Source organism: Podarcis cretensis (assembly GCF_951804945.1).
Source record: "Podarcis cretensis genome assembly, chromosome: 1".
NCBI lineage: Eukaryota > Metazoa > Chordata > Lepidosauria > Squamata > Lacertidae > Podarcis > Podarcis cretensis.
Window position 1 is genome coordinate 24,805,906 of NC_137170.1, and position 14,040 is coordinate 24,819,945.

At 43.6% G+C, this 14,040-nt stretch overlaps 1 protein-coding gene across 1 annotated transcript in view; it reads left to right on the forward strand.

The window, feature by feature from the left end:
• Positions 1-9,093: 9,093 nt before the first annotated feature.
• FOXN3 (forkhead box N3) overlaps positions 9,094-14,040 on the forward strand; it is a 193,329-nt gene continuing 188,382 nt past the window's right edge. The window contains exon 1 of the mRNA XM_079948862.1: positions 9,094-9,149. The gene's annotated coding sequence lies outside the window, so the exon portion shown is untranslated. The remainder of the gene's footprint in view (positions 9,150-14,040) is intronic.

Sequence of the window (14,040 nt, forward strand, 5' to 3'; positions counted from 1 at the left end):
ACTGGCAGCAGCTCCAATGAATTCAGACAAGGGACATTCCCAGCCTATCCGGAGATGCAGGGGGATGAACCCAGAACTTCCTGCTTGCAGGGCACAAGCTCTGCCAATGAGCTCAGGAGTTTTCTCAACATCATATCAACATCACCCCTAGCAGCTTGTCACACTTCTGATTTCTGACACCTGCTTCAGTGTTTCAGGTGAATGTTCAAAGGGCATGTGTTTAAATCAGTCTCAAGTCCCAGCATCTCTGTATCTGTCTCCCTCTCTGTCACTGAAATTAAGCCCAGAGTAGAAGAGCTCTTGGCAAATTATCCCTGGAAAATCACTGCATCTGTTTTGCTTCTGGGAGAGATTTTGGGTATGCCTTTAAAAAATAATAAAGTTCGCAGCATGCATGGAGGTACATGGGCTTCCTTTCTCTCCCATAATTTCCCATCCAGATAGGAAACGTTGCTCAATGGGTTTGACTTGCACCTATTTTGTAATATTTGCAACCAGGTCTGCTGTGAGATCTAATGTGTTTGTTATGTACTGAGCTGAATAGGATCCAAAATGCAGCAGTCTGATTGGTCCTAGAACAATAGGATTCAGAATGCAGCAGTCTGATTGGTCCTAGAACAATGCAGCAGTATGATTGGTCTGCAGGAGCCACCCAATCCAACTCCAGATAGAAGTGAATCCACAACCTGATTGGCCTACAGGAGAATCCCGGAATTAGCCAATCACGTGTGGCCCATTGTGTAAATAATGTATATAAAGCAGATACTTTGGGGAAGCTTTCATTCCTCCTCACCACTATGAGCTGAATAAAGAGCATGAAATCCACTCTCTACACTGAGTATATTTCAGTGTTAAAATGCTTAAGCTTTAAAATACAAAAACGGTTACGGTCTGCTTATTGACCCTAACTAAAACTAGGGCAAGGGTCATAACCAAGGGGTACAGCATGTGCTTTGGACATAGGAACACAGGAAGCTGCCTTATACAGTCAAGCAATTGGTCCATCAAATTCAAGATCATCTTCTTTGACTGGCAGTGGCTCTCGGGGATTTTGTCTCTCCCAGGCTTACCTGGAGATCCTGGGAACTGAACCTGAGAACCTTTGGCATGCCAAGCTGGAATTTCAAGTTAAATGGTGGGGTAGGTTCAGGCATCTTCTGGAGGCCCTGGGGGGTCCTGCCAACCAGAGTAGAGAATATTTGACCTGATGTGTCAATGTCCTGACCAAATCCATGTAACCCATATCCAGAAGCCAGTTTGGGACAAGCCATCGCAAAGTGAATAAATACAGCACATAGCAGAAAGAGAGCAACCTTCACCCATTCGGTGATGGGTGCGGCTTTTCAGTTGGGGGGGGAATACAAATGAGAAGGACGTGATGGAGACATACATGATATGAAGAAAGGTTTTCTCTCATAATCCTAGAAACTGTGGGTCTTCTCATGAAGCTGGATAGCAGGAGATTCGGGACGGACAAAAGGAAGTAGTTTCTCACAGAATGAATTATTGGATGCCGTAAGATGCAGTGATGGCCACCAACTTGAACAGCTTTAAAGGGGACTAGACAAATTCATGGAGTTAAAACCATCAATAGGTATTAGTCATCAGGGCTCTGCACACAGACCCTCCAATTGTCCCTGCTTTCCAGGGGCAGTCCTGGATTTATAGAAGCCGTCCTGGTTTCTGATTTGGTCCCGGAATGTCCCGCTTTTCCTTAGGGCGTCCTTATTTTCATCGGAGAAATGTTGGAGGGTATGGCGTTATGAGACCCCCCCCAAGCCAAGGAGATAAGTCACTATACAACCTGTAGAAGACATCTGGAGGCAGCCCTTGTATGGGGAAGTTTTTATTTTAAAATGTTTATTTTTTTATGTTTTTACATATGTCGGAAGCCACCCAGATTGACTGGGGCAACCAAGTCAGGTGGGCGGGGTATAAATAATAAAATGATGGTGATGATGATGATGTTATTATTGAATAGGGTATCCCTATTTTCATTGGAGAAATGTTGGAGGGTATGTGCCTACAGTACAGTGGTACCTTTGGGTGTGAACGGGATCCGTTCCGGAGCGCCGTTCGCATCCAGAAGCGAACGCAACCCGCATCTGTGCGTCTGCGCGGGTCGCGATTCGCCGCTTCTGCGCATGCTCATGACATCATTTTGACCGTCTGTGCAGCGAAACCCGGAAGTAATGGGCTCCGTTACTTCCAGGTCGCCATAGCGTGCAACCTAAAAATACTTATCCTGAAGCTACTTCAACCCTGTATCAGAAATGATATGGTACTGAATACCATCTGCTGGGGAGAACAAGTTCTGTCTTCCCACAGGTATCTGGTTGGTCACTCCAAGAGGAGGATGCTGAACTAGATGGGCCTTTGGCCTGATCCAGCATGACTCTTCTTATGTTCTTATCCTTGGAGAATATCGGGGGTGTTCGTAATTATGCCAGAGGTTTCATGTGGGAAATGGTGGTAGGCATCTATATACTCAGCTCCATGAATAGTCAAAGGTGGAAATAGTTAAGAAGTGCTTTGCATTTGGTGTAACCAAAGCCTTTTCTAAGACTGTATGCTGTTTCATTGTCTGTATCAATTCTTCATCTTGCCAGTTGGCCTGCCGAATAGAAGCAGAATTTCCTCTACCTTCTTGTTGCTGATGTAAATATTTTGAAAGTTCCTGGTATATTTTTCTCAGGCACTAAAAAATAAAATAAAAAATGCTGAGAGAGATTTCTCTCTGTGTATTGCTTAGAGCAGCAAGTGTTGTAGGAGGCGGGCTGTGAAGTCTGCAGATGGAAAGCGGATTATAAAAATCCCTCGAAAGCACATGTCAAATGTGTGATGATAATGAACCAAAATTAAACACAGTTCAGTCTGATATGAATCATTATCTGGAAGTTTAATTGGAATCAAATGATCTGCCATTGTTATTGTAACAAAGCTGGGGTGGATGGGAAGTGGCAAATAAATCGTTCTTGCTGTCCATATTATTTGATTGGTAAGAGAGAAGGATTTCTGGAGGATGGGCTTTCCCAGGGGTGAATTCTTCTAAAACACACAAACACAAAAACCTGGTGGGAGTTACTGATATTTGAGCATTTTTATCTTTGCAGATTCCAGTATGAACTGACCTAATCCACTATTTTCCAGACTGTAGTATGCAGATTGGGATTTACTTATTTCTTTAACAATATTTATATACTGCTTGATTAAAGGAAACAGACTATTGACATAAAATAATATAATATATATAAATAATATATATTTGTGTGTGTGTGTGTGTGTGTGTGTGTGTGTGTGTGTGTGTAAATAATACATATTTACATAAAATAATATAAACCACTCAGAAGAGAATTCCAGTAAAAGCAACAGTTTTTAAAAACAAGTAGATGCCATGCAATTATCCAGTTAAAGATTAAGATCAACTTTTTGGAAAAATGATATGCATAGAGAAACTACGTGTCTGGGAAGACTTGCCTAAACAGAAAAGGTTTTAGAGAGGTGTTGAAAACAGGTCAGCGAAGATGCTTGCCTCTCCAGCAACTTTTGCTCTTACCGAGTGTTCCAAAGCAGTTCTTGGCTCAAGAAAGAACTACGTCTGTGCATTTTGAGAGAGGGAGTAATAGTTGCAAGGCAGATATAAGAAATTAGATATATTAAGAAAAAGTTTAATTATGATAAAAGTGTGTATTGGCAATAAGTAATATGAAATCGAAATATGGAATAGACGGGAGGTTGGGTCTTTAGTGTTAAGACCAAGTTATGTTTTATTGTTTGTTAAGAAAATTATGTGTCTATGGTTATTACTTGTGTAACTTGGTATTTGTGTTTTTTCTTTTTTCTTGTGTATCAATAAAATTTTTAAAAAAGAGAGAGAGAGGGAGTGCTTTTAGAAATGAGCATTTTAGAAGGAAATGTAAATGAGACAGTGATCAGATGTGACAGTGGCATAGCCCAGAATGCTGCAGTCCGTGGTCCATAGTTTGTCGATTGAGATGGGCACAGTGGTGTCAGGGCTTGTGGCTAATTTGTGACTTGAGAGGCATCCTTGGAACACCGAAAGTTGCCTTACACCAATTCAAACCATTGGCCCATCTATCTCAGTATTGTCTACACTGACTGGCAGCAGCTTCCTAAGGTTTCAGCCAAGAGCCTTTCCCCAGCCCCTACCTGGAAGATGCTGGGGAATGAACCTGGGACCTTTTTCATGCTGCACCCCTGAACTATGTCTCACCCCTTTTTTTAAATGATATTGTAAGTTGACTTGAAGGCTCCTTGAGGGGCCAAAAGGCAGGCTATAAAGAATTTATTAAATAATTGAATAAACAAACAAACAAACAGATCAAATAACGCCAAGAGCATCTCAGTGTCCTCCCTGTCCCCACCACCTTCAAGATGTGCTTCTTGCTATCACACTTGCCTGATCCAGCCTTTTTGTAGGAATGATTAAGTCATATATTGCCTGCAGCGAGGTGGGAGTTACTTTCCAGTTGTTTAGTCCATTGATAGTCTGGGAACATCTCACTAGGGTAAGGGTGAGGAACCTCTGCCTCTCCAGATTTTTGGGGGGAATACAACTCTCATCATCCCAGATGGTTGGCTATGTTGGCTGAGGTAGATGGGAGTTGGAGTCCATGTGGAGAGGCAAAGGTCCCTCCCCACTCTTCTGGGCTAGAGGAACTATGTGACTGGTGAATGACCTGATACCTGCCCATGCTGGCATTGGCTTTTCTGGGGCCAGGCAATGTTAATGTGGGAAGAAACCACATCTTTGTCCGTGCTCATTTCATCCCACCATCCAGTTGTTGCTGAAGTCACTTAGGATCAGTTAATGAAAAGGCATCTCCCGTGTGGCTCTGTCACATACATGTCAAACCTTAGCAACACCTTGATTTGTTTTGTTTTTGCAATCTCCAGGCTTCCTCCCATACTTGCCTCCTCAGCAGTTTCTAGCCCCTGCTTTCAGATTTTACTCCTGGCTTCCAGTAGTTTCTGAACTCTTTCCCCCCATGGACCACCTGAAAATTGCTGAGGGTCTTGGCAGGCCGCTTAATTTTCACTCTCTCGCGGTAATATGCTGCATGATTTTTAATTGTATTCCAATTGCTTCTTTTCTTACTTATAGATTAAGAAATCTTATACGTTCTATGGAATTCAAATTGTAATAAAATATAAGAAACAAGAGAAACAATAAGAATACAATTAAAATTCAACATGAATATGCCACAAATCCTCAAACACACCTCAGAACATTCAGCAGCCCTGAGCCCGGCTTCGGCTGGAGAGGGTGGGATATAAATAAAATTTATTATTATTATTATTATTATTATTATTATTATTATTGAATGAAACAGTGGGCCATGAGCCATAGATTAGGAACTCCTCTTCTATAGCTTTGTCCTAAAATCTGCCCAGAGTTCTACGCTGTTTCCATGTTGGTCCTTTAGGACCATGAAGAACACCTTGCAGAAAGGGATTGAGGGCAGGTTCAATAAAACATATAATTTTGGGGAGCAAAGTCAGGCACCTTCAATCTGCTGCTCCTCTTAGTTCTTGAGTGCTCTCATTAAAATTGCATGTGTGTCTGTGGCACAGAGTCCTTGATGCCTATTCATTTGGAAGCAGGTAAGAGATCTCTGTTGGCAAAACATGACAAGGATTCTGGAGATGAAGCCTGTTCACAGTCACATTGTAATGCTTGTAGCCCAACAGAGTGTCTTCCAACGTGAGTATTTTTGAGTAGTCTTTCGCTTCGGTTACTGAATCTTAAATCTTTATTTTTGTCTGTGGTTTAGAGCAGTCCCACTTATTTTATGACCATCAAAGTGATAAAAGATTGTATTTATCCTATGATGAATGGGTCTGGTTTCACCTTGTCTGATAAACTGCAGCATTTATTGAGGGGAGGGTTGAGAATGTGGAGGTTAACACAGTATAGTGTTAGACCTGTCTTCTCCAGCCTGGTGCTCTTCAGGTATTTGGGACTACATCTCCCATCATCCCTGGTCATTGGCCATGCTGGTCAAGAATGGTGGGGGTTAGGAGTCCAAAATATTCGGAAGCCACTGGGTTGGGAAAGCCAGAATGAAGAGCAGGGATCCACCATCACTCCTCAGTCAAGCTATTTTCATCCAGATGCCCCAACGAGTAAAGAGATCATGGCTTAAGCTTTTGACAGTTAGGACCTATTTTGTTAATTCATATTGCTAAGATCCTCTCGATTTCATTGGGATGGGAGAATTGACTCCTTTGAGAGGACACATCTGGAGGGCACCACATCAGCCACCCCTGAGGTATGGTAAAAGTAAAGGGACCCCTGACCATTAGGTCCAGTCGTGGCCGACTCTGGGGTTGCGGCGCTCATCTCACTTTATTGGCCGAGGGAGCCGGTGTGCAGCTTCCGGGTCATGTGGCCAGCATGACTAAGCCACTTCTGGCGAACCAGAGCAGCGCACGGAAACCTTCCCGCCGGAGCGGTACCTATTTATCCACTTGCACTTTGACGTGCTTTTGAACTGCTAGGTTGGCAGAAGCTGGGACTGAGCAACGGGAGCTCACCCCGTCGCGGGGATTCGAACCTTCTGATCAGCAAGTCCTAGGCTCTGTGGTTTAACCCACAGTGCCGCCTGCATCCCCTGAGGTATGGTATCAAAGCGCAATATACCCATCATTCTGGGTGTTATCCTTTGTTATACTAGCACAGAAATAAGAACCCAAAAGTTACAGAGGGAGATACGCTTTTGCCTTCTCTGCACGCATAGTATGGGCAACAGCAGCTGTAGAATGCTTCCTTTTCAAGGTTAAACAGTTGCCCATGCAGAATGTCTTGCAATGGATGGTTGCTGCCATGATTGCCATAATCAGCTTCCAGGTTCACAGACAGTTATGTCACTGAATAATATCAGCTGCTGAGAGCTACAAGATGAGATTATTGGCTTCAGGTTTCTTTTGCAGACTTCTCAGAGGCAAACCGGGTGGCTAGACCAAGTGTTTCTAGTTTGATTCTACATCACCAAACCAAAATATGAGAAATTTGAGTGACACTAATATATTTTTGTGCATGCTATGGCTCATCAGGGACGCGAGTGGCACTGTGGGTTAAACCACAGAGCCTAGGACTTGCCAATCAGAAGGTTGGCACTTCAAATCCCCACAACAGGGTGAGCTCCCGTTGCTCGGTCCCTGCTCCTGCCAACCTAGCAGTTCAAAAGCACGTCAAAATGCAAGTAGATCAATAGGTACCACTCCGGCGGGAAGGTAAACGGCGTTTCCATGCGCTGCTCTGGTTCATCAGAAGCGGCTTAGTCATGCTGGCCACATGACCCGGAAGCTGTACGCCGGCTCCCTCGGCCTGTAAAGAGAGATGAGCGCCGCAACCCCAGAGTCGCCCACTGGAAATGTAAAGAGACTGAAGGTACATTCTTTCACCTTTGGTGGACGTGCCCAAAGATTAAGGCTTTCTGGGAGATGATCTATAATGAAATGAAAAAGGTATTTAAATACACCTTCCTGAAGAAACCAGAGGCCTTTCTCCTGGGCATGGTTGGCCAATTGGTGCCAAAGAAGGATAGAACTTTCTTCATGTATGCTACAGCAGCAGCAAGAATACTCATCGCAAAGTATTGGAAGACACAAGATCTACCCACCTTGGAAGAATGGCAGATGAAAGTAATGGACTATATGGAATTGGCGGAAATGACTGGCAGAATCTGAGACCAGGGAGAAGAGTTGGTGGAAGAAGACTGGAAGAAATTTAAAGACTATTTACAGAAACACTGCAAAATTATTGAATGTTAATGATGTTGGAATGAAATGAAGTGGTTTTAGCAATAAGGCAAAAGGAATATGTAAAAATGGATTGATATTAGATGAAAATTCGAAGTTATAATATGTGAAGATAAGAAATTAAGGGTAAACAAAGAGGGTATGGATTTGCTGAACTAACTATTAAATGGAATACAAAAAAGGGAGGTGTGAGGAAGTCATGAAAATAAGTAAATGAGTGGTAAGAAAATAGAAAGAGGGATTTATTTTTAACTGTTTTTACTTTTCTTTACTATTTTTACTTTTCTGGTTTTTGTATTTTCTGTATTCTTTTTTTTTACTATTTTTGTAACTTTTTTCTTGTTGAAAATTTAATAAATATTATTTTTTTTAAAAAAAAAAAAAACAGAGTCGGCCACGACTGGACCTAATGGTCAGGGGTCCCTTTACCTTTACCTATGGCTCATCAACAGAGCTACCAGGAAACTGTTAAGCAATCTGATTGATTGATTGATTGATTGATTGATTGATTGACTGATTGATTCATTCATTCTTTCAGTCTACTGCTGTCTGGGACTGATGGGAGTTGGTGCCCAGCCACATCAGGAGGACCTAGAATTTGCAACCCCAGTGTTGGTGCTGGATCAGAGCTAGAGAGACCCAAGCTCAACTCAGCCTTGAAGCTCCCTAGGTGACCTGGGAGCAGTCACCGCCTCTCAGCCTAACATACCTTGCAGAGTTTTCCTGAGCATAAAATTGAAGATGGGGGAGATCTGTGGACCCCAATTTGATTTCCTTGAAGGGAAGGGCAGCATATAAATGCAAATTTTAAATATGGAATGGAACCTGCCGCTTTCCCACTTTCCCTGCCCCATTTGTGCATCTCAGGAGCCCCAGTTAGGTCGGGCGTATTTCTTTGCAACCCATAAAATAAAATTGGTGCGCATTTAGTCTTTGGTCCCCTGCAGAAAGTGAAGTTGTTTTCAGCATCCTCCAAAGTGAAGTTTTGGCAAGGTGTAAGAGGACAGCCCTTCTGCCTCTTGGTTTAACGCCTGAGGCTTGCCTTGTTCAGTCAATGTGTACCTGCAGGTGTTGCCATATCCATATATCTATATAGTGCATTTGATAAGATGAAGGGGGGGTGGGGTGGGAAGAATGAAAGCAGTCAGAGACAAAAGGAGAATGAAGATGAATGTTAGTGTTCCCCTGGGGTTCATGGCTGAAGGAATTAACACAGCTTCGCTCTCTACCCTAGCTGTGTTTGTTTCCATGGCAACAGCTACGTACATGTTTCAGACTATCTACAGTGACACAGTTGCAGAAATAGTAGCTTGCAGGTTTCTGATATCGCATCAGTGGGCAAAGAAGCACATACACTATCTTAAGTAAGTGTGAAAGAATTTTTTCTCTCTCTCCTATATACCAATCTTAAGCTCTAGATTCAAATGTCTTAAGGTTAATTTTGTGCAAGCTCGTCTCAGGGAAACAGCCCCCGGATCCTTGCAATTCCGCTTGGGCCCTGCAAACGGCACGGTCAGAGTTGAAAGTTGCAGGAGGCTGTTGAGAAGTCTGCATTGATTCGGGCAAAAACGATCAAATTGGAGTGAATGTGGCTGAATGCAGACGAGGGCAATAGCTGCGGAATGAGATGTTTAAGAAGCATGTGGTCACGGCAAGGTTGCAGAGGGTGTTCCTTTCCGCCTCTCGCTCCCCTTTTAACTGTGTAGACAGAGATTGCAAATTTGTTGTAGCACAATAGGGGTTGGCTGCAGAATGTTGAGAGACTTCAGACTTCGCGGTTGATATTGTGGATGTTTCCATCGCAAAGCTGTCTGCAGGTTAGAACGATAGCTGTCTGCCTGATCGCTGGCTTAATTTGGGGAGATTTGGAGCCTCGTCATCCTTGAATGCTTTTGTAAATTGTGAGTCTAGGCATTAGGCAATCCTGATTTTTAAAATTATTTTGCTGCTACTCCCTTCCCCCTCCCCAGGGGAAAACTGTTAACTGCTAACTGTGTGTGATTTCAGGCAAGGAAATTCTCAAATTTATATGAATGATAGAGTAAGTTTTAGCTCTGTGGATTTTAACTGTAATGCAGAGTCTGTGAAATTGAGTTGTGTTGCTGTTCCATGTGCATGGATTCTTTGAATGTCAGGATGTGCCATACAAAACCCATGCAGCTAACTTACTGTTTTGATTTTCCAAGAAGTAGCCATAAATAAGTGGTTGGAGAAGGAACAGGCTGGTCTCTCTCTTGACGGTTCCTTCCCTCCCCTTCGCATGGAATGTAAGGGAACTGTCTCGCACATTTGGTCCAACTAGCTCAACACGGTCTGCACTGATTGTTAGTTGATCACTAGCGTCTAAGGCAAGAGTCTTTCCGATGGAACCTGGGACTTTCTGCATACATAGCATATGCTCTGCTATTCAGCCACAGCCCTTCCTTTGCTCTAAGCACTACTGCTAATCCGCTTCTGTTCTCCCTTCCCTTAGACACGCACAGGGCATAATCTACATGGTGCCCCTTGTTAGCCTATGAAAGTTGGCAATCCCAAGCAAATATAGTGAATGTCCAAAACCTCAGGTATATGCCGAATGCAATAGTGGCTGATGTGTGATTATTTTCAGGGGTTTCCCGAATAAATCTGGAATTGCAGGAACTGGCATATAGGAACGCTGAGATTCACTGCAACGTAAATAGGAGACCTCAACACCCCTGTTAATGATTATCTGTGCTGTGTTAAACCGGATCATTCCAGTCAGAGGCACAATTTCTCCCAGGTCCTCCTGCAGCATTGGGAGGATGCCTCCAACTTTTAATAGGGCGCATCAATTCCTATTGAACTTCTGCTTTGCGTCTAGCAAGTTGCAGGTTTCAGTGTCACTCTAATCTCTATCCCATTCTGGTATAGGTTGTCTGCTGTACAGTTAGTGCCATTTTATTTGTAAGCCAGCGTCAGTGTATGGCTTCCACCATTTATGGTTGGCACCAGCACCTGCAAAAATTAAGTCCAAATGGTGTTTGAAGAGCCTTCCAAGCTAGCTCCTAGCTCCAGTAGAGTTCCAGATTTTGCATCCATGCTGTTCTACTGGTATATAAACAGAGAGGGTGAACCATCCAACTCTATAATATCCTTTTTGAGGTGAGGCAACCAGAACTATACACAGTTTTCTAAATGCAGCTGCACCATAGATTCCTATAACAGCATTATGATTATGATACTGGCAGTATTATTATTATTATTATTATTATTATTATTATTATTATCATTGCCCCAATGTGCAGCCCTTTATGCCTGTGTACATGAAATTGCATTTGCCATTTTCCCTCTCATTCACTCGGTCTGGAGAGGTCGTTTTGGAGCTCTTCTAAACTTCTTTAAAATGTTTTTTCTAACCCTTTTTTTTTAAAGCTCTTCTGTTTTGTCAGCTGTTGTGGCTACTTATCAATAGATGAGGATACACAGTTGCAATTGAAATTATTCAACCCCCAATGCAAATTGGGTTTATTATCAAAATTTACAGACTTTCAGTTGTTTGCAATGAGCAAATCAAACAAAAGCAATCGAAATAGTTCAACGCAACGGATGCTTCAAGTGGTTTCCCCAAATTCAGCTGAAATTGCAACTTACCCTGGCTTCTTCAGTCTCACTGTTATTTAAACCCCTGAACGGAATCCCTCACAACAGCACAAATACAACAGTTGTTGTCTCAAGCACACCTGATGCAACTAGTCAGGGGCCTCATTGCTTGCACCAGGTGTGCCTGAGCTGAAACACATGAAATACCTGAACCGGCTAGGGGTTTGCTGAGTGTCAAATTGGGCTGCATGTTAGAAATAATGGCTAAGTCAAGAGAATGGTCCAAGAAGGTAAAAGAAGAGATCATCACCCTTCACAAACAAGGAGCAGGATACAAAAAGATCGCGAAGGCACTGAATGTTCCTAGAGACACCGTTGGAAGAATAGTTCACAAGTTCAAAGTTAAAGAAGGAACAGTGGTTCAGGAAGAGTCCAATGATGACTTTTCCATTTCTGGTTCCAGAACCATGACAGGCAGTGGAGTCACATGGCTCCATTCCACATCTGATGCCAGATCTGTAGTTGAAGTTGCTGTTGTTGTTTAGTCATTTAGTCGTGTCCGACTCTTCGTGACCCCTTGGACCAGAGCACGCCAGGCACTCCTGTCTTCCACTGCCTCCTGCAGTTTGGTCAGACTCATGTTTGTAGCTTCGAGAACACTGTCCAACCATCTCGTCCTATGTCGTCCCCTTCTCCTTGTGCCCTCCATCTTTCCCAACATCAGGGTCTTTTCCAGGGAGTCTTCTCTTCTCATGAGGTGGCCAAAGTACTGGAGCCTCAGCTTCATGATCTGTCATTCCAGTGAGCGTGGTTGAAGTAGCTCCTAATAATTTTACTGTTGGGACACAGACTATGGGGGGAAAGTTTGATTTCTTAATTCCTCAAAAGGGAACATGTAGGTATAGCACATACAGTTTGCACTGTGCAGCCTTCCTGCACCTCTAAGCCTTGCATATGGCCTAAGGCCCTGAAACTTTGCATGCACTTCCGGACTTCAGGCTTGTGCTAAACATAGAACTATTACGCGGGGTTACATTGCATTGACAGCAAGCTCCATGGTTGACTTTTTGCCCTTGGAAATTCAGATCCAGCTTTTCACTTTTGCATCTGTTCAATCTCAGCCAGGAAAGCGCAAAGGAAAAACAGTTCAGCTCCTTGGTTTATTTGAGTAATTGACGCAGCCGTAGCTTGCCTTTTAGTGACTAGCCTAATAGTTTGCCTTACATTAGACCGTAGTCCATTAGTTAAATAGGAATTCTGGGGAAGATGCAGCCTTTTTATAAGGAAACGAGCAAGAGAAAAACATGCCAACACCTGAATCATCTGATTTACCAAGTTGACTATTCTAGTGCAAATCACCACAGATCCAAATATTTACTGTATATGCTCTGACTAGAATCAGAAAAATACTACTGGGATCATAACATTTATTATTTTTAAAGAAAAAGTATATTCTGAGCCTAGGGCTTGCCGATCAGAAGGTCGCGGTTCGAATTCCCACAACGGGGTGAGCTCCCGTTGTTTGGTCCCTGCTCCTGTCCACCTAGTAGTTTGAAAGCACGTCAAAGTGCAAGTAGATAAATAGGTACCACTCTGGCGGGAAGGTAAAGGGCGTTTCCATGCGCTGCTCTGGTTTCGCCAGAAGCGGCTTAGTCATGCTGGCCACATGACCCGGAAGCTGTCTGCAGGCAAACACTGGCTCCCTCGGCCAATAGAGCGAGATGAGTGTGCAACCCCAGAGTCGTCCGTGACTGGACCTAACGGTCAGGGGTCCCTTTACCTTTATGGTAAGTCTATTTCACATAACTTTCCAAAGGCCTTAAAAACACAAGGCAGGCAGGCACTGTGAAGGGTTGGCTGGAGCCTCCATACCTAGGCAAGGTAGAACTGTTGTCTCAGCACTGTGCTGAGGCCTTCTGAAGGCAGGCCAGTACAGTCCTGCTGTTGGCTTAGCACCCTCTGTTGTCTTAGCACCCTCTGCTGTTGTCTTAGCACCCTTCCTTAAACTGCTGTGGCTTCACCCATTGGCTCCTGTGGTGTGGAAACAATAGGGGCTGCACCAGGAGTCTGACGAGTCCAGCAAAGGACATTCCAGCATGGAAGATCTGGCAGTGGAGGAAGACGGTGGTTCCTGAAGAGGCGCCTCCTGCCATCCATGGCTGTTTCTAAGCTTGAGGCCAGTTGAAGGCAGAGAACATCACATCCATTCCTCTCACACTGGCATCTGTCCACTACAGGGACTTGCTGGGAACCCATATGGAGTGAAAACCTAGAGTGCATGGATCAGAAGTGCTGAAACAAGAGCTCCTGATTAGCACAATCCCATCTGAACACTCCCTCTCAATTTTTGGTGGAAAATTGCCACCTTTTGTTATCTAAACCACAGTGAACAGAGCCATTCTTCATTTTCTGCTTATTATAACCTACTTACAAAATAGAACTTCCATCAGCCCCAGCCAGCATGGCCAAGAGTCAGGGATAATGGGACTTTTAGTCCAAAATGTTTGGAAGGCCACAGGTTCCCTAGCTTGTAGGCTCTAAGAGAGGCACATCACTCTCCAGTGGAGCGTACATTGTCGGTAGAAGATATGCATGTCTTTCATTTAAGCTTGTCTTCCGTTAGTGATCTTTCCATTGAGAACCACCCCTTCCCAACTCACTATGGAACACAGTGTTTGAAAACCACATCCTTAA